The sequence below is a fragment of the Tympanuchus pallidicinctus genome, unplaced genomic scaffold (assembly GCF_026119805.1).
Source record: "Tympanuchus pallidicinctus isolate F22 unplaced genomic scaffold, pur_lepc_1.0 scaffold6, whole genome shotgun sequence".
Classification (NCBI taxonomy): Eukaryota; Metazoa; Chordata; class Aves; order Galliformes; family Phasianidae; genus Tympanuchus; species Tympanuchus pallidicinctus.
The window spans coordinates 18,847,486-18,866,580 of NW_026294780.1; positions in this window are offsets into that span (position 1 = coordinate 18,847,486).

The window sequence follows — 19,095 nt, forward strand, 5'->3', positions numbered from 1 at the left end:
AATCAGTCCTGTTTTGATCAAGAGGTTGGGTTAGTTGACCTTCAGGGATCTATTCCAACATAAATTATTCTATTATTCTGTCAGAATGATGGAGAATTTAAAACAGACATTTGCTATATAGGCTATTTTTTCATGTCAAGCTACTGCCAAATTATAGGCTAAGAACATTCACAGAAAAAAATAGCACAAAAAAAATCTTTTTTCTGAAATTCTTTTGATCACAAAATAATATAATTATGTTCAGTGTAGAGAACAGTAACGACTCTAAGAGATTTTTCAGACTCAGAATAACGTACCTAGGGAAATATTCACGTTCCTCTCCATTTTTAGCCTGGATGTATTTCCAATCAAAACTTTTTGTGTGCATTAAGCAAATATGAAACAGACTGAAAAGGTCAATGAAGATCTGCCTGTGAATCCATTTTTGTGGCCAGACAAATGTGGACGTAGCTGTGGCACACCATCAGTTAAGTCTGCTTTAATTACTTTTACACTGTTGTCACTTTAACTTTTTTAGAAGTGTCTGAGTCGCTAACAAACTTCAGAATGATACGCGTAACAGATGCAAATTTGTACCCTGTAACACATGTTGCTGGTGATTAAAAAACACAATACAGCAACTAATGTTAATGAATTCTGCATACCATAAATAGCGAATTACCCCTGCCAGTACAAACATCCACAAAGATAAATCTTGATAGCAAAGAGCATCAAAGAGAAACAATCAGAATCTTCTTTATAAAAAGGCATTACTAAAGGTTACTCACACACTTTTGTCAGTTATGCTTGACTTTTAACAGCACCCCATGGCACCAAGCTCCATTTGAGATACCGGCTCCTGTTGAATTTTTATCTGAAATTTACAGTGCTCACTAAAGCACTACAAGCATTATGTGACTCATCCTTTCCACCAACCTATTTGCTTGTACAGGTCTGCAAAGTGAAGCACTTCAGTCATATGCTGCATTATCAGGATGAGAATAAGCTTTCTGAAAAACATGCAACCTCTTGTCACTGTAAATCACTCAAAGAAAATTGAGCAGATTGGCGTTTGGTATTTAAATATTTGTAGCCACTGTAAACTTAAAATGCAGAATAAACAAAATCAGTAAACCAAAAATATCCCTCTTCTTGCAAAATAATAACGATTCTAATTTGTCTAAGGTTAATAATTTCATTATGTTTGTATCAGTAACTTAAGGGGCTTGGGTTTATTTTTGTTCATGTATTTAGTCACAGTCCCAAAGTTAGATCTGCTTGCTGTATGACTGTTGTTGATAACTTTACAAACTTTTTGAATGCTTGCGTCAATGTTTAAAAATATACATTTTTTTCATTTAAGTTAAGTGATCAACAAGGCTGAGGTCCTCAAAATGCAAAAGTACTGAGTGTCTGGCAACTACTATAGAATGCTATTGATTTGAGAATTGTGCTTAAGTCTTTCACATGTTCATAAAAACAAAGGCAAAATTAGTAAAAAAAAATTTACCAGGTTCTTAGTATCAAAATCATAGAGTGACTTGGGTTAGAACTCAAGGTCTCAAGTTATATACTCAAGAGAAAAGCTGTAAGATTAAATTTATATACCCACACAATAAACTTAATCATGACACTAAATTCGCACTCCAAGAGTGATGACAGACTTCTACAAAGTTTATGCATCCTGGATGTTTGAACACCTGATAAATATCTGTGAACTGTATCCACTATGATTTTAGGTAAATTATAAAGACAGAAACAGAGCTCTGGGAAGCAGTTCTAAACAGTGCATGAAGATCTTTTTAAAATATCCCAAAATGTTCATAATAATTTTAGTTGCATTCAGAGAACTTTTATACTGTCACAAGATTTTGCATTCTTCACAAACATCTCAGACAAGTGTTGATACAAGAGAGCACAGGAATAATATAGATATGTTCTCATAACATATTTAAAGAAATTTGTGGAGAACATATGGTTGATATTATCTCAAATATTATGGGAAAAAAGCATTTTGCACCCCAACATCCATTTCTAATGGGAGCTTCAGAAAAGAAAAGAAAAGCAAAAGGATGGAATATACCAAGTGACAAATTAGGTATTAATGGGTCAGGAGACGGCGTAACAACTATCAGTCACCCAGTTGCTTCTCAGAAATTTTTTAATGCACTATTAGGAAAAACAAAATTTATCTAATCTACTATACAATTTATGCATTCTCTTCTTTCTTTCTTTTTTTTTTTTTTTTTCCTAGATAAACACTTGACTGAGTTAGAGATAGCTCTCCTTTGTTCCATGGTACTTCAATAGTCAGACAGTCAAAAATATTTTTGTAGTTCTTTAAGCTGAAATCTGTCCTCAGTTCCAATCAGGAAATTCACTGAAATTAAATCAAGTAAATTATTCTAAGTTTATGCAATGTTTAGTAAGAATACTTTATGAATTAATTAGCCTCTACAAACTATATGTAACTACTAATGTTCTAGTATACTAAAACTTTAACTTTTGTTATTCGTTTCCTTAAGGGTCTTCATTATCCATCAGAAAATTGCAAATGTCCTGGAAAGATCTGAGCTGATTATGTGGACATTTGTTTCCAATTTGTCAACAAAAATATGTAAATACAAAGAAAAACTGCTTTCTTTCTACTAAAACTGAAATTTTGAAAATAAATAAATAGCCCATCTCAAATTGGCTTGGATATTGGAGGTGGAGGAAGAAGAAATAAGAATTCTGATCAAAAATGCGAATCTTCTGTTTTTCTAAATAATCCAACCTACAGCATCTTAGAAAAAATAGAGTCAAGAACAAACACTAAATGATGTAACGGTAACTAACATTTTACAGGGTATGCTACGGATATGCTTCTTTTGTAATCCAGTATAAAAATGCTGATATGTTTTCAAAGACCAAAAAAGAAAAAAGAACAATCTATAGCCATAAATTAATCACTATATCTTGCTACTATAAACAAATCAGAAGCACTTGAGACAACACACACACACACACACACACACAAAGCAATTAAAAAAACAACTGAAAGTACAGTTATACATATTTTCTACGCAAAATATGAACATTCTGTGTGGCTGAGAAGAAAACCAGAACCATCCTGTGGTCACTGCTGTGTGCTCTTTTGAGTAGACCAGAGCTACAAGCTAATTGTGTTGTTAAGACAGTTTTACTGTAAAATTGGTATTAATGTCTATATAACCAGAATTTGCTTTTAGAAACTTAAGCAATATGGGAACTTCAGGCTTGTGGTATATTCATATCCAACAACCACACAGAGAAGCAAAACTACCTTTATGAAAACTGACATATGGCTTTCACTGTGACAGATATTTTCCTGCTCCAAAGTAGTTGGCAACACTATAAACAGATAATTATTTCTAAAATAACATGTTTTCTACCATTCTAAATTTTGGAATATAATCAGTATAATTTTGTTTTTATTATTATTATCACAAAAAAATGAAAGGTTTTTATGCTGTTTGAAATACTGTCCTTTTCAGGCATTTAGGCTGCATATGGAGAACACAACCTGTCCAATCAGCTATGGCAACCAAGCTTTGTTTTATTCCTCAGAATTCTACTATCATTATCATAAGAAATAAAATTAAATGCCCCATTAATAGAAGCAAAATAGAATATGATATAACCTACTCAAGAGCTATGTCACTTAGTGGAATGAAATTAGGAAAGAACCAGTAGCTCAAATTTTGTCCCAGTCAAATATCTTTGATTCAAGAACTATCAACAGCAAGCAAAAATGGCACAAACAAAGCAGCCACAGCTTAGAAACAGAGACATTAAGGTTTTTTTAGTTTTCTAGCAATTCTTTAAACTCACTGCAATGAAAAAAGTTGAGAAACACCTTCATATATACACACTGCTGCTTAACCAATTTAAATTTAATATTCTGTTAATCTACTCCATTGAACAGCTGAAAGGTGTGGATGTTTCCACATGTCTAGAACAACACCACAACAACACGTGCACTGCTATGGAGAAACCTTATTTATAAGTGATGCAGAAGCTCAAGTACTTATTCCTGAGCATCAGCTGGAGCTTTTAAGATCTGAGGTTAAGACACTTGGAGAGAATGCTGGCCACGCTTCATGGGCTTGAAATCCAATACCATAATGGCTGCTAAGGATAGGAGCTCTGCATCAGAGAGGCAGCTGAGTGCCTCCTCATTCCACAGCTACTCTAAATATTGGGTCAGCGCAGGCACTGGTTTGAAAAGACACCACGCATACTTTTCCTCACATTCCTCAGAAATCAGGTCTCAGATGAAAGAATTGGTGCTGACAAAGCAATGCACATCGTTTGGCTGCTCTGGTGGGCCCCTCCAGTCCTTTCCCACTTTGTCTTTCCATGGTTATCCTTGAAGAGTTAAAAACTGTTTAAAAGCCATTATGACCTAGAAGAGGAATGGTTATTAGCTTCTACATTCCTTCCTCAGGCTATACTGCTTAGCATTTCTTCTGAAGCTGTCCAGAAAAATAGCACCATATTCATCTGCTATACTTTCTTGCCCTCTGCTGGAAAAACCGTCAACTGAATTTACAGAACTGAACCTTTTAAGCTAATTTTCCAAACAATCATGAAAATAACTGATTTTTGTTTAACAGTCTTCCATTAAAACCTTTATAAAAAATGCTAAAAAAAAATTACTTACAATTAAGCCACTCAATCTCTAAAGATTAATCCTGACCCTACTTTAGAATCAGACCAAGGCACTGTCTCCAAAGTATTCTTATTTCAAAATGTAAGGGAAAACCAGTGGGGGAGGAGAGACTGAACATGCAAGTGTAAGTTGGGGAATGATGTACATGTCTGCCCTTCTCTTTTACATGAATGAAAGGTAGATTATTGCAGTAAGTGGAAATAAAGGGTGAGAATATTATCTGTTTTAATAAACTATATTGTTGGTTTTTTTTTTAATACAAGTGAATATGGGGTAGCAAGTGTTATTCCTTTGTCAAGCAACAGCATGTATGTGTTTTCCTATTAAAAATAGTAAAAAGAATTAGTCATAATAGAAACTAAATTACCTCTCTGCCATTATACTATTATTATGCGTATATATTTGGTAGCTTTTTGATAATTCGTTTGAGTTTTATGCCTTCAAAACCTAAAGCCTCCAACTGTCTCTAAACACATACAGTTTCTCCTGAATAGCAGTTGGAAAAGCAGTCAGGTTCATTGGCTGTATTGTCACCATTCTCCTTTTCATCAAAAAGCAGTTATGGTAGATTAAAAAAGTAATGTCACCATGTCACAAAGAAGGAAGGATGGCTCTTTGTTAAGCATGCCTCTGGGAAGAACCTCTCTCATTTTTAATGCCTCTTCAGGCCTTTCAGGCAATCAGTAGTTCCCTCCTGTGAGCCATGAACCTTTGCAGAAACTCTTTCTGTCATAAGTAACCTTCTGCTTTCTACTTAGTGACCTTAATCTTTAAAATGACAAGGAATTTCCATGGCATGGAGAATTTCCCTTACATACCCCTACCCATGTGGAATGACTCACATGAATAAGCATATCATATTTAGGGAAATAGAAATTTTCTTTCAGCTGTTCTTTCAGTGAATACTTTTGAAGACCAGGTCTTAGCTTGACATAATATAAAATAGCCATCTCTGCTGGGATAAAACAGTTGGAAAATAGATGTGAATAGGACTCATGTTTTTCTTTTCCAGTTGCAGTCTGATTCTCTCTTTTTTTTTTTTTTTTAATAGTTATTGCTTCCATTCACAGTGCTTTATTCCACTAATATCTACAAGTTCTCAAATCTATTTACTAATGTGAAGCAGATTTTAGAGAATTTATTCTCTACCATATTTCCACTGGCAGCACAGAGAGCATCTTCACTCCTGCTGCTGACCACCTAATAACCTTACTTTTATTCACAGCTAGGTCATGTTCTCTCATATATTTGAAACAGTTTGTAAGCTGTAAACAGAAAATACATCTAGCAAAATTTGATCAGCAAGTCCTCTGCTGTCTTTTTGAGAACTACAAGTAACGAACTGAGATAAATTGATTCAAACCATATGTACATAGATTTACATAGAGAGATATTTTATAGACACAGCTATCGAAATGCAGCGGCCAAGACATCATCTTCTGTCAATGTGAGCTCCCAGAAGAGAGTTGCAGAAGCACAATTTCTTTTTACCTAAAGTTCTTCCCAAAACCAAAAACATCAGAGATAATATACTAACAACATGGTATGGCTCAAGTAATAAGTAATGACATGGATTGCTTTCATTTCATAAATTCAAGCTCAGCTAAAGTCACTAGAGGCCTGAAAACCTTGTTGTGACTCCTCTACCTCCTGAAAATGAGTTCATTTTCCAAATCCAGTTACGTTGGTTTTATATTTACAAATTCAGAGGATATGTTACATTACATATAAACATCTGCAATCTCTTAAAGTTTTTAATAGAAGGATCAATGATTAGATGAGACTGATACTGATGTATCCTCATTCACTTCAAATGTTTCCCCTTTGCTGAGATACCAGCAGACAGGTCCTCTGTCCAGTTCCTTCCAAGAGGTCATCTCATTAAGGTTTCCAATTACTGGAGAGGCAAACCAAGGCTCTCAGTGAGGGATCAAAATTTGAACTTTCAGATCAGTTTAGAAATAAGTTGGTGTGGAGAACAAGCCAAACTGTGCCGAAACAATTTCTGATGCTCAGAATACTGAGCAGAATACTGCCAGCTGGTACTCAGTGATGATACTGAAATTATCAGTATTTTACTGGGAAAGGAACTCAAGAATATTTGTTAGGATTTGTACCTATCTATTCTTTCAAGCCAGAACCACATAGCACTGATTCCATGAACAGGTCCTGCTCAGGAATCAGAGACTAACTAGACTGCTGTGACTAGAAACAACACAGTGTGTGTACACAATATTATGCACATTTCAGAATGTGAGCAGGAGTTCTTGTGCTCAGTGTTTAACGCAGTTTCTATCAGGGATGATCAAATGTGATTTTAAGAAGGAAAACCTAAGGTATGCAGAAAAAAAATACTAGATATCCCTTAACAGGAAACAGGAAAGGACACTCTTGAAGTCAAACTTTAGATTTAACCTTAATTTCTCATCTCTATTATTTCCACCAAAATAAATAAATAGATTTTTCTTAATAGCTTATATGTAAAGCAGTTTACGTGAACATAAAATGATGACACTGTGACACAATGACAGCATCAATATTGAATATGAAGCAAAATACTTCAGAACCAACCTGCCGACTGAAATTCACATATTTTGGTGTATAGCAATGCTACTAGTACCAGCTTTGTTTAAGTCATTTATTGAGAAAGGGCATACCCTTAGTGACATACCGGTACACCCTTCAAACTGACTTGTACCAACTTTTTCATTTTACAGTAATTTAGTCAAAAACTGGATGGTGAATTTAATTCAATATTTAAGAAGTTTAGCACATTTAGTACTCACTTTCCTGCAGTTCTGTACGTCCTGTAGCAGGGATACCCTCTGACCAGATGGTTCAGTATAGCTAGGTCTAGTTACCTGCAGTTGCTCCTGTATTAGGACACTGTGATAGATTTACACTTTCTCTCATGTTTCTTATGTATCTTCTACAACTCCGTGGGCTTGGTATTAATATAACTTGCCCCTACACCAATCATTAGCAGACTGTGTTTCCTGTACTTTTTATGTTGTCAAACAAGTGCATTTTCCACCATGCTTTAGAGTCCTATTCTATTGAGCAGGAGTGGAAAACAACGATTCCCAAGCATAAACTAAATTCCCATGAGGAGTTGGCTTACAATTTTAGTAATATCTACCATCCAACAAATAAATAAATAAATAATAAACGAGAAGAGAGTGACAAAGTTAAATTCAATTTTAATACAGATTGGTAACTCTCTTTAAAGCATTAGTGCAAAGGTTAACTGTGATTACTGGAATTCAAAGTCAAGTGAAGAAAGAGCCTTGTCTTGCAGAGCAAAGTATGCTCACATTCTCAGAATATCCTTCTTTAATGCGTTTTTTCCCTTAAGGTCAGATAGCAGAAATGGGGAGAATGTGCCCGTTAAAAGCATCTCAACAAATACAGATGTCCTGAAAGCATCACCTGGGAATCACCTCCATTTTCCAAGGGCAATCTTCAATACCAAGAATCTTTAAGGTATCAAAGGAAAGTGCTTTCACTACATTATACAGTCAAGAACTCTTCAGATATTGTTTCCGCCTTGCATTTTTAATCCTTTCTCTAATTTTAGTTACTTCTAATGGGCAAATCGTAAAGTTCGACAAAATATGCTGTCCTAAAAAAGTTTTTCCATCAAAACTCCTTCAGTCAGCAACAAGAGACATCACAAACACGATGTTTCACGTTCATCAAATAAACCTATTTGATGGTTTTCCACTACTATTTCTACCATGAAAAAGAATATCTGCAATAGCATTATTCTACGAGCCTAGACAGAGATGTTGTGCCTACTGCAATGAGCCAGGAGCTAAATTGTTGGGCCCAGTAGGGCACACCCCCACAGCACCCATTCAGGGCTAGGGCAGCAGTGGGGAAAGCTCAGTTGACTGTCTTGGCAATTAGCCATGTCTGGAGTCCATCCAAGGAGACTGTCCCATAAATTGAAACAGACACAGAAAAACTGCCAGGTCCCCTTAATGCTTTATGGCAGATTAGTAGCCATACGTCCATGTAGATAAGAAATAGTGCCCCATTCTCTCTGAAATAACATACTCCCCATCTGGAGTACTGCATCCAGCCCTAGGGCCCCCAGTAAAGGAAGGACATGGAACTCTTGAAGTGGGTCCAGAGGAGAGACACTAAGATGATCAGAGGTATGGAGAACCTCTCCTGTGAGGAAAGATTGAGGAAATTGGGCTTGTTTAGCTAGGAGAAGAGAAGGCTCTGGGGAGATCTCATTGTGGCCTTCTATTACTTGAAGGGAGCATATAAACAAGAGGGGGAACGGCTATTTACAAGGGTGGATAGTGCTAGGACAAGAGGGAATGATTTTAAACTGAGACGGGAGGTTTAGGTTAGATATTAGGAGGAAGTTCTTCTCACAGGAGGTGGTGACACATGGAACAGGTTGCCGAAGGAAGTTGTGGATGCCCCATCCTTGGAGGCATTCAAGGCCAGGCTGGATGTGGCTCTGGGCAGCCTGGTCTGGTGGTTGGTGACCCTGCATATGTCAGGAGGGTTGAGACTTGATGATCATTGTGGTCCTTTTCAACCCAGGCCAACCTATGATTCTGTGATTCTATGAAGACAAAAGCATACAGCTTCAAGATTGTTATTTCTCTTTGCTGTCCATCTGACACAGGGCAAACCATTTTTTAGAAAAAAAATATAGATACCTTATACCCTTCAATGGACAGAAACAGAGGGGGACCACTGAATATGAAAGCACTAACTCAAACTAGGAAGAAAGAGCTATGCTTTTTAAAGATTTGAGTATCCATTTGCTTTTCTTTTTTTGTATTCCATCTAGAAGCACATTAACTTTATTCTCATTATACTTTGATTCTAATTTTACCCTCAGCAGTCTAACCCCAATGTAAGATCCTTATCTGTAAAGTAAATGCAGCAGAATTGCGACCACACAGACTTTTGGCTGCTATCTAATCCCAGCCTGGAGCAAATTGTCCAGACTCTGCAGCCACATCAGGGAAATTCCAGGGCAGGCACTTAGTATAAGAGGAGTGGTGACGGAGGAAAAAAGAGTGGAAGGAGAACCATCCTTCATTCTAAAATAAAGGACTGATCTCACGTGGAAACCAATTCAGTCTTTCTGCCATGCCTACTGTCAACAGAGGCAATTAGTATCTGTCATCTGTATGGTGGCTTATGGTATAAGAAACCTTTTTTGCTGTGACCTTCAAGGAGTTGCCTGTTTGTCTTCATCATCTTGAGAATTGTTTTCTGAAGAACATTTAACTGGAAACTGCAGTTAATACCAACATAGGATCATATCAGTGTGATGATTTCACACCACTGTTCCCTCAGTACTTTTATGGATTGATATACAGTAAGATGTCTGTGACTGTTGGACATGGTTATTTTTATTGGAAACAAAATTTGTGCATGGATCGTTATGACTTATGTTAAAAATAGAATGTTGAGTCACTTCCAAATTATCATGATTGTTTAAAAATATATGAAGTGCTTCACTGAATTTTAATCTCTCTACTGCAAAAACAATTTTAAAAGATTACAGCTTTGCACATTTTTAGAAGGATGTAATCACACTAGCTAAAACATAAATTTCATACACCACAATAATTTTTAATCATTTTGCATTGCACATACACAGCATTCAAATATCTCTTTCAAGTGTCAAAATAAAATTAATATTTATTACCACACCTCTGAACTAACACATTTACAAAACTGAAACTTAGGACATTTTCTACTAAGCCATCTAAGCCATTTTATATTTTCTCAGATAAATGCATTTTCTAGAGCTACTTCTCTGCCTCAGGGGCTCCCAGAATTTCTGAAGCACTTTATGGTTTGTTTCGCTAAATTCTTCAGCAATCATTGCTCAGAGCAAGCGAAGAAGGAGACCTTAGTTCCAGCGGTAGTGTTTCTATGTTGTTAGCTTACTGTTAAAAAAGCTATAATAATTGACATTTCTGAACCTTACTCTTCCAAAGGTAGCAACTGAGCAAGTACATAAAATTAAAAAGAATTTGTCATGTTCAAGCCAAAATCTTTGCTTTTGACATCTGCAGGGCACTAGGGAAGTTCACAGTAGCAGGATCCATAACAAAAGCAGCTCTCCAACAGGACAAAATACAGGCCATGGTCCTTAATATCTTCTTGTTTGGAGTGAGTAATATAGCTCCAGGTGAGAACTTCATTATTTTAAGCCCACCTGGAAAAGGACTAAAAAGGAGTATGGGCTCTTGTCAGAGGGAGGAGTTATTGTTCGCAGTTGCTACTTCAAGCTATGTACTGCAGTGCTTCGACTCCATCGTTTAGCTGCAACACCTGACACAGAGCATGAGGAGAGAGGATGTCCCTATGCTCTTCTCTCTGCAACTCCTTTGTGTGATATCCTCCTTGTTACACAGGTTCTAGCAAATCAGGTCTCCAGAGGAACATTCACAGGATTTCATGTACCCACCATGACCGTGTGACCTGCATGCTGGGTTTCTCAGGCCTCTCAAGATTTCATTGATTGTCTTCACATGCTGCAGTTGAACTTCAAGCACATAGAAGATTTTGATGGGAGAAAACAGTATTCATACCAAAATGCTTTTTTGATACAAGTCCTATGTGATCTGGTAGAACAAAACAGACTTACTAGAATCTGCATTCCTAAACTACCTCTTCACATTTGAAAAATCTCAGGCTTCCCTCCCCACCCTCCTTGATAAAGATCGTTTAGTCAAGCAGTTCAGACCAAACAAATATCCAAGCAGATACAGTATAATTGTTTGCTGCTGTCCATACAATAATTAATCTGTCATTAGATCTTTGAGATAACAAACAATTCATTCAGTGAGCTGAACTATACGTACTCCTGCAATGCTGCAGCAGGGAGGAGAGGGAGAAAGAAACTCCTTTTACTGTGGTGCATTGAAGGCATTGGCAGCTATTTTTGTTGATTCATGCTGAGCATCATCAGCAGTTTTTAGTGGCCAGTGTTTTACAGCAGAACTCCCAACTCTGCTTAGCACCAGTACTTGGGGGTGATGGCTGCCTCTTATCGATGTAGCAGCATGTTGGCATTTATTATACTTTTATTCTCTGTGCCATTGAGGCTGTTACACTTTGTTCTGTCAGGGAGGCAGGCAGAGTCTGTGCTAAAAATGTGAATTAATAATCATCTAACTGCACTTGTGGCCTTTCTGAGTTTATCTTCTGCAAACGGTTTAAACAAATGATTGTGACTGGAGGGAATGTTCTCAGAAACTGACACTTATAAACACCGGCTGTCCCGCTGGAAGCAGAGTTACTGCTCCTTCAGTGAGGTGGCAGAAACAAATGGCATTGCTCAACATGTGTGGCTGGGCTGGAAAACCCTCAATGATGCCTCCATAAATGCTCACAACATAATGATTGCAAATGCTTCCAGGGCAAAAGTAGTCCTCTGAAATAAATGTAGCAACAATTCTTTATAGCTAACATGTTCAGGAAAGTCTTTCTCCATCTGCGGACAAGATACAGAGCTAACCCTGCCCTCATGACATGACCTTGTTCATACAGGTCACAGCAACCAAACAGCACTGCTGCACAATAATTACAGAACTACATAAAACCACCTCACCGAGCTTCCCAGAAATCTCTGCTGCTCTGCTGATGTCAGCACAATTAGCCAAAAGCCCTAATTAACTTCTGATCGAACTTTGTTCAATCTGAATGGATACAGCCTGTGGGTAGTGCTTTGGCTGGGAAGTCTGCCAAACCTGCAAGTTCCTACTGGGAAGAGAAGCATTACTTTTTGTCCTCATTCTCATGTCTCCTCCCCAGGTGCTTGCTGCTCTCCCCTCTTGAGGACAGGAGGCTGAGCCATGTGGGTCTTTGGCTTGGCTTGGCATGTTTTCTCTTGCTTTCTACGCATGTTAAGAAATTATTGAGAATCTGGCAGTATGTGAAAGAAATGGCTCAAAGCTTTGGTAAATCACAAGAGGGAATGAGAAACCCTTCCTTCCACTCAAAGCTGATCAGTAATCAAATCTGTCCTGCTCTTTTGGGTTAACTCTAGAAAAATTCAAGGTTGATCCTAGCCCCAACAACACAGACACAAGCTGCCTCAAGAGGGGCAGAGGCCGGAAACAACTGTTCCTACTCTATTGCACTGACCCTATAACTCCAGCAGGAAACTGAAACAGAATCCTGATGGGGAAAAACTGTAGCTTGTTCTTCTTTATGCCCTTTTCTTCGGTTAAATGTGGTCTACTATTAGTGCTTTGCTAATATGGGACATCTAAATGGGCTTTGAGGAATTTAATACAGTTAATGAATGACTTAATAAAACTGAGTTTGGCTATGTGACAATCAGCTCATTCAACAGTGATTGACTGAAACAGCACTCTCTAGAGTGGACAAGCCATGATGTGGTTTATGAAGTTCTTGTTGCTTTGTTAGACAAAGATGGGTCTTTTGGCAACAGACATTCATGGTTACACGTGCCGGGTCCTAAGTTCAGTCTCTGTGCTCAGTGATCTTCCCTAGGGTGTACAGTTACAAGGAAATTCGTGAGCTGCATAAATTATTAAATCAAAAACATTAGTTCAGCTCTACGCAGATGCAATGCCTCTCTTCCCTAGGGCAAACATCTTACTCTCAAATCAATCCAACGTGCCAGGAGAAACAGCCGATAGTTTCATTTACCTCTAGTCTGCTTCAACAAGAGTCAGTGTGACCAGTGATCTTCCAAAAGAGAAAGCTAAGAGAAAACCAGTCTCACTGGCATTTACTTGAAACAGAAAAACAAACAAACAACAACAAAAAGAAACATATTAAGCACAAACTTTTTAAAAAATTTTTCAACTCCAGATGCCCACCCTATCTACGTCACTTGACTATATAGAAAGCTTGCCATGAAAGAACAGTTGTGACAATTGTATGCCTTTAAATATATGTATATATCTCCATCAATTTAGTAGCAAAATCATGCACAAAAAAAAAAGAACTGTTATTTTTTTTAGGGTAGTCTTCTTCAGCATATCTTGTAAATTCTTCTATTTGTGTACATAATCTTTTATATACAAAACCATCGGATTTTGCGACCAAAGCCTGTTGGCAGCCTGTTGACTGTGGTCAACAGTATGTCAGAAAAAATGTCATTACTATGCAGTAATAATTTCTGTTCCTCAATTAGTATTCAACACTTCTTCATTTATGGGATTTGTTTCTTTCAACCAGTTGTAGACATTTTTATCTGTGCTCGTCCTCTTAGACTTCTTTTAAGCTTACTGAAAAGTAAAAGTCACTTTCAGGGTACAGCTCTTCAGATCCATTTTACATTTGGGCAGATCCATGACAGATCCGTTTAGATTTATTGGTGAGTCACCATGTCTCCATCTAAAGACAGGGAGAGGCGTATCTTCATAATGGGATTACAGCCATGTACTACCTGGATCACCCCTAGGAGATGCTTTTTTCTCTTCACAGATTTGAGTGAATGATAAATTATAACTGTATCTATATAATGTCCTTCCTATACTCCTGTTTTTTGACAGTGTTTACAAGAATAATTGCCAAACTCTTCTCCCAGAAGAACTAAGGTTGTGCTCCTGAACTGCTTTGTCCTGTTAACAGAAGAATGTTCTACATTCCATTACATGGACTAATAAAAATCCATTTTTCTTACAATAAGAAAATTGAAAATATTTGTCAATTTACTTTGATTTGCAATAAAAATAAATTTGGGCCTTATTGCAAAATATACTCTGGTTTCTTTTGTTACAGATGTTATAAGTGTCAGTTTCTGAGATTCCTATTTTATTTTATTTTTAATATAATTTCACAACTTTACCTCAGGTCTAGCCACATCAAGAGAAGTCCATGACAGCACCTACGTTTTCCTGTGATCTACATAGTATATAGAAGGCACTACTTCTTTTTAATACCTCGAACTCTAAATGTTGTTCTAGTCTAACATGAGCAACATTAAAGTTTATTTAATATTACAATTCCTAAACAGCATTTCATGAAAGCCTAGGGTGACAGAAACATCACACATGAGCAACTTTAAAATCAGTGACCTCTGTTATCTCCTGTCATTCTACCATACCCATAAGAAAGAAGAGACAGAGCTGACTGAGTATATGACTAATTGAAAAGTTTTATTTGCCTCTTTTTGTTTATGCTCGATCTACTTTTTTACTCTTGTTTCTTTCTAAACATATTCCTGCTTAATATATTTGAAATAGACTAAAGATTGTCATGGACAATCACTTGAAGAATGTCTACTTTGCCTTTGTATAAGTCACCTCAACACTTTTTCTGGAAGAAATCATAAACTTTAAGGGAATCTTTCACACACTGCAACTGCCTTAGGTGTTGTTTGCTCATTTTGCTGTGGCCTAAGGACTTTTAAGAACATTTAATATTTCTAAGAGCAGTGCTCAGTAAAAATTTCCATATTATAACATCTATACAGTGACAAACTTCAAACTGGAAACTTCCACAACAGCTGCTCCAAAAGTAATGCCTCCTATTTTGTATTATGTCAGCTCACAACATCAGAGGTGAATGTTACTGGGATGGCAGTAGAAAGTGAAACTTCCCAACAGTATTCCAATACATTTTGTTGCCGTGTGACAGATGGAAGTTAGAGGGGCAGTCTGACAAAATGGCATCTGACACGGAAAAGTGTATGAAGCAAAGATGTGGAATTGAATTCTTCCATACAGAAAATGGTGCTCACTGACATTCATTGACTCTTGCTGCTGAATGTTTTATGGACACCATATACTGGGTATGAACACAGTGAGGTGGTGGGTGGTGCATTTCAGCAGAGGCAACAGTGACATTGGGTCACCTTCAGTGGTGCTGATTTTTACAAGGTAGGCATGCAGGCTCTTGTTCATCTCTCATGAAAATGCCAAGCTAAAGGTGGTGACTATATTGAGAAACAGTGTGTTGTAACTGAGAAATTTTTTATGAAACACCATTACTGTGCTCTTTGTATCTGTTGCATTTTCAATGGAAATAAATTCATTCTGGAGGGAGCTACATAGATTACTCCAAATACAACTGGTAATAATCTGAATTTCATCCTCAGTTTACAAAGTTTCTCTTCCTTGACTACATTATAGGAATGATCACTAAATTAAAAGTTTTGAATCACATTCAATATTAATAGGAAGGAAGTTAATTTTACAGGAACCTGTAAAATTAGATGAGGGCATATTGAAGAAAGCTGTGACTACCTTTCAGTTTTGCAGACATTTTAAAACTCTTCTAGAAAATATTAAGCAATATTCTTAAAATGGTAAATTGTGAAGAGTACCTGTAAAACAGTAGTAGGATGAAAGCTTCTAGCATGAACTAACAAAATTAATGTCATCTTGAATACTCATAGCAAACTTTTCACAGACACTGAACTACGAGTGAAAGCACTGAAGTGAAAGACAAACCATGTTGCTCTAAAAGCAAATATGAAAAGTAAATTGTCAGTAAAAGAGAAAGCAAGGATGAAAAAAACTTATCTCTGTGTATAAATATAATATTTATATATAATAAAAATTATATATATATATAATTATCAGTTGAGGAAAGAAGCATATGTTTGTCTTCTTTCTGTATTTATATATATATATTTTCTGTATGTGTATATATATACATCAACATATATATATATACATCAATATATATCAACTGATAATTTTGCTGTTCTTCATTTTTATACTGGCATTCCTCTGGGCTTTCAACATCAGGCTTGCTGATTACCCAGTTTGAGACAAAGCAGGAGAGGAAGTCAATTGTGTTACATCTGGACTACACAAAATATTTTATTTGTGGCTATGCAGCTGTCTAACAAAGGAGTCAGAAACATTATACAGGCTACCCCATCCTCCATAAAATTCTGTCCACTATACCTGCACATTTCCCAGGAAATTTCATGTCATCTGTTTACTCTATGATAATAAAACATAATACAAAATTCTTGTCATCTGAAATATTTTTGCCTGACAAGAATTTTTTCTTCGTGGAGAACTATGCAAAAATATTTTAAAACCACAAATCTGTAGGAACTAATATACCTTGAAAGACTAAAGGTTTACTCCAGATTCTACTAATGCAGAATTCATCTGGGGACACTTGTTGGCAAGCTTTACAAGATTTCCTTGGAACTTTTTTTATCTGCGGCTAATCAGAATATGACAATATCTGAACATTTTTTCTCTTAATAATTGGATGAAAGCCTGAAATAAACTGGAAGAGCCACGGAATACTTCTCACTCTATAGTATAGTATATTTTGATGTAGTAATTGGTAATGTTTAATTAAGAATTCTCTCTGGTAATATCCCTAAATACAATTGCTTCTTGCATAAGCTTTTCAGCAAATTCAATAGATTGCTTAAGCAACATTCTGAACCATATAAATAGATGACATACACTTGTATGCATCCTTAGTACCAATAACATAAAGCTAATGCATCATATTCAATAAAAAATGGCTGTAAGTGATAACAGGTGTTCAATGTAATGGAAACTGCTGATAGTTGGTCAACATGTAAATTAATTTTGTTACTTACTGAACCAGATGGTCAATTTTGGAGGACCAGCATGGGTAAAATTAATGTCTACTCACTGCAGAACATATCATCTGTAGCTTCACCAGTTTCTAATTCCAGCTACAGTGTGAATTGTTAAAATACCCCTCTGACAGAAAGATTAACTGACTTACTCTCTGCTCAAGAACACTGTGCTATATATTATCAAAGAAAAGTAGCTAGAGGTCATACAAATGAGCTTCGTGAGAGATTAAGAGAAGTGGTAAGAAACAATAATTATGTGGTTTTTCATCCTTGTACTCTGAGCTAGTTACCATGTCAGTATGATTTGCTATTATTTTCTTCCTGCTTTATTTCTTGTAGCAACAAATTGCTATTACAGAAAATGCAATTTAGCCATACAGCTTGGCTGTTAAGCTATTTATGATTGTTTTATTACAATTTAATCTTTAGTTTTGCTTCAGAAGCCCTACAAACTCCTGAACTGACTTATTCTGTGATTCAGAACAAACCTTGTCTCCAGCCTGAGTGTAAACTGATCCAGATGAAATCAAATTTAGACAAGCACATGGGACTAGGAAATCTTGCTTGTCTAGATTTGTTGACCCAAAAGGGACAGCACAAACCCCTGGCACTACAACCAGGCTTGTCAAGGTAACACATTGTGCCCATGCTCTCTCTCACTGCACAGGAAATGCACATCAATGGGATGCAGCTGGTGTGCACCTGACCCAATGTGCTCCAGCTGCAAGATTTGCATGCACATGCCATAAACACCCACATCTGACCACACTGCCAGGCACTCAGAAGTACAAACTTATCCTCAAACTGCATGCGGTCAAAGTCTTAAAAAAAAAAAAAAAATCAAATGAAGGCAATTTGGGAAAGCTCAGGCACAGAGTAGCCCTGCGCTTACAGAATAAAACAGCTGCCTAGGGAAGCACTGTATCTCCCACTTCCAGATGCCTCTCTGCTCTCTTGTGACTCCCTGCCCATGTGTCTGTTTGCCCAGGGATGAGGCAGAGAGGAAAACTGAGTATGATCCACTGACAGAACCCACACAGCCCTTAAAACTGCAGAGAAACTCGTCAACTCCCGCCTACCTCTGCAGTCTCTTCTCCCAAGTGCACAGTGCATTCCTCTCACATGTATTTAAGTGCTATTAATTTATACATGCTAGAAATAGATAGTAATAGATAATTTTGTGCCATAAATTTTCTCTGAAGCAGGTGGTTTGTTTTTTTTTTTTGTTTTGTTTTGTTTTGGACAATTACAGACAAAAGTACAAACAGCATACTGTGCACCTTGAACACTTCTTTTATTCAGTTTCACTGGCTTAAATGGGAGGAAAACAGTATTGTGCATATAGATTCAGTTCTCTTTTACAACTGTGAATGTTCAGACATTAGCCAGAACTTCAATCTCCTGTTTCCTTTTCTGAGTGTATCAAGAATGCATTTTTTAATCCTCATCAGTACTAGGAGACTGTGCTTTAAAAATGCAAAACCATCAGTGACTTACTGAGCATTATCATTCAGATATGAACTAGTTTCAGAATTTGGGTTGCATATCTGACAGCTACATGTCACACTGAATTATTCAAGGAAAGAGTACTATACTCAAAAATCAGTAGAATCCAGTGAGTCTTGCCTGATATTTTAAGAAATCTCATCTATTTCAGAAGTATTTTGCTCTGTTAAGAAAATAAAAGTGCATATCAAGATAAAGTAACGGACATTCCTAACGTGCTTTTTAGATCAGTTGATTGCATGCCTTGGTCCTTTACTCACAGCTACGGTCTTGAAATGCTTTGAACAGCACACTACCTGTGCTACACGAAACCTTTCTGTTGTTAGCATGCTGTGCAGTGTTTGAGACAGGTAGAATAAGTCAAGGAGGA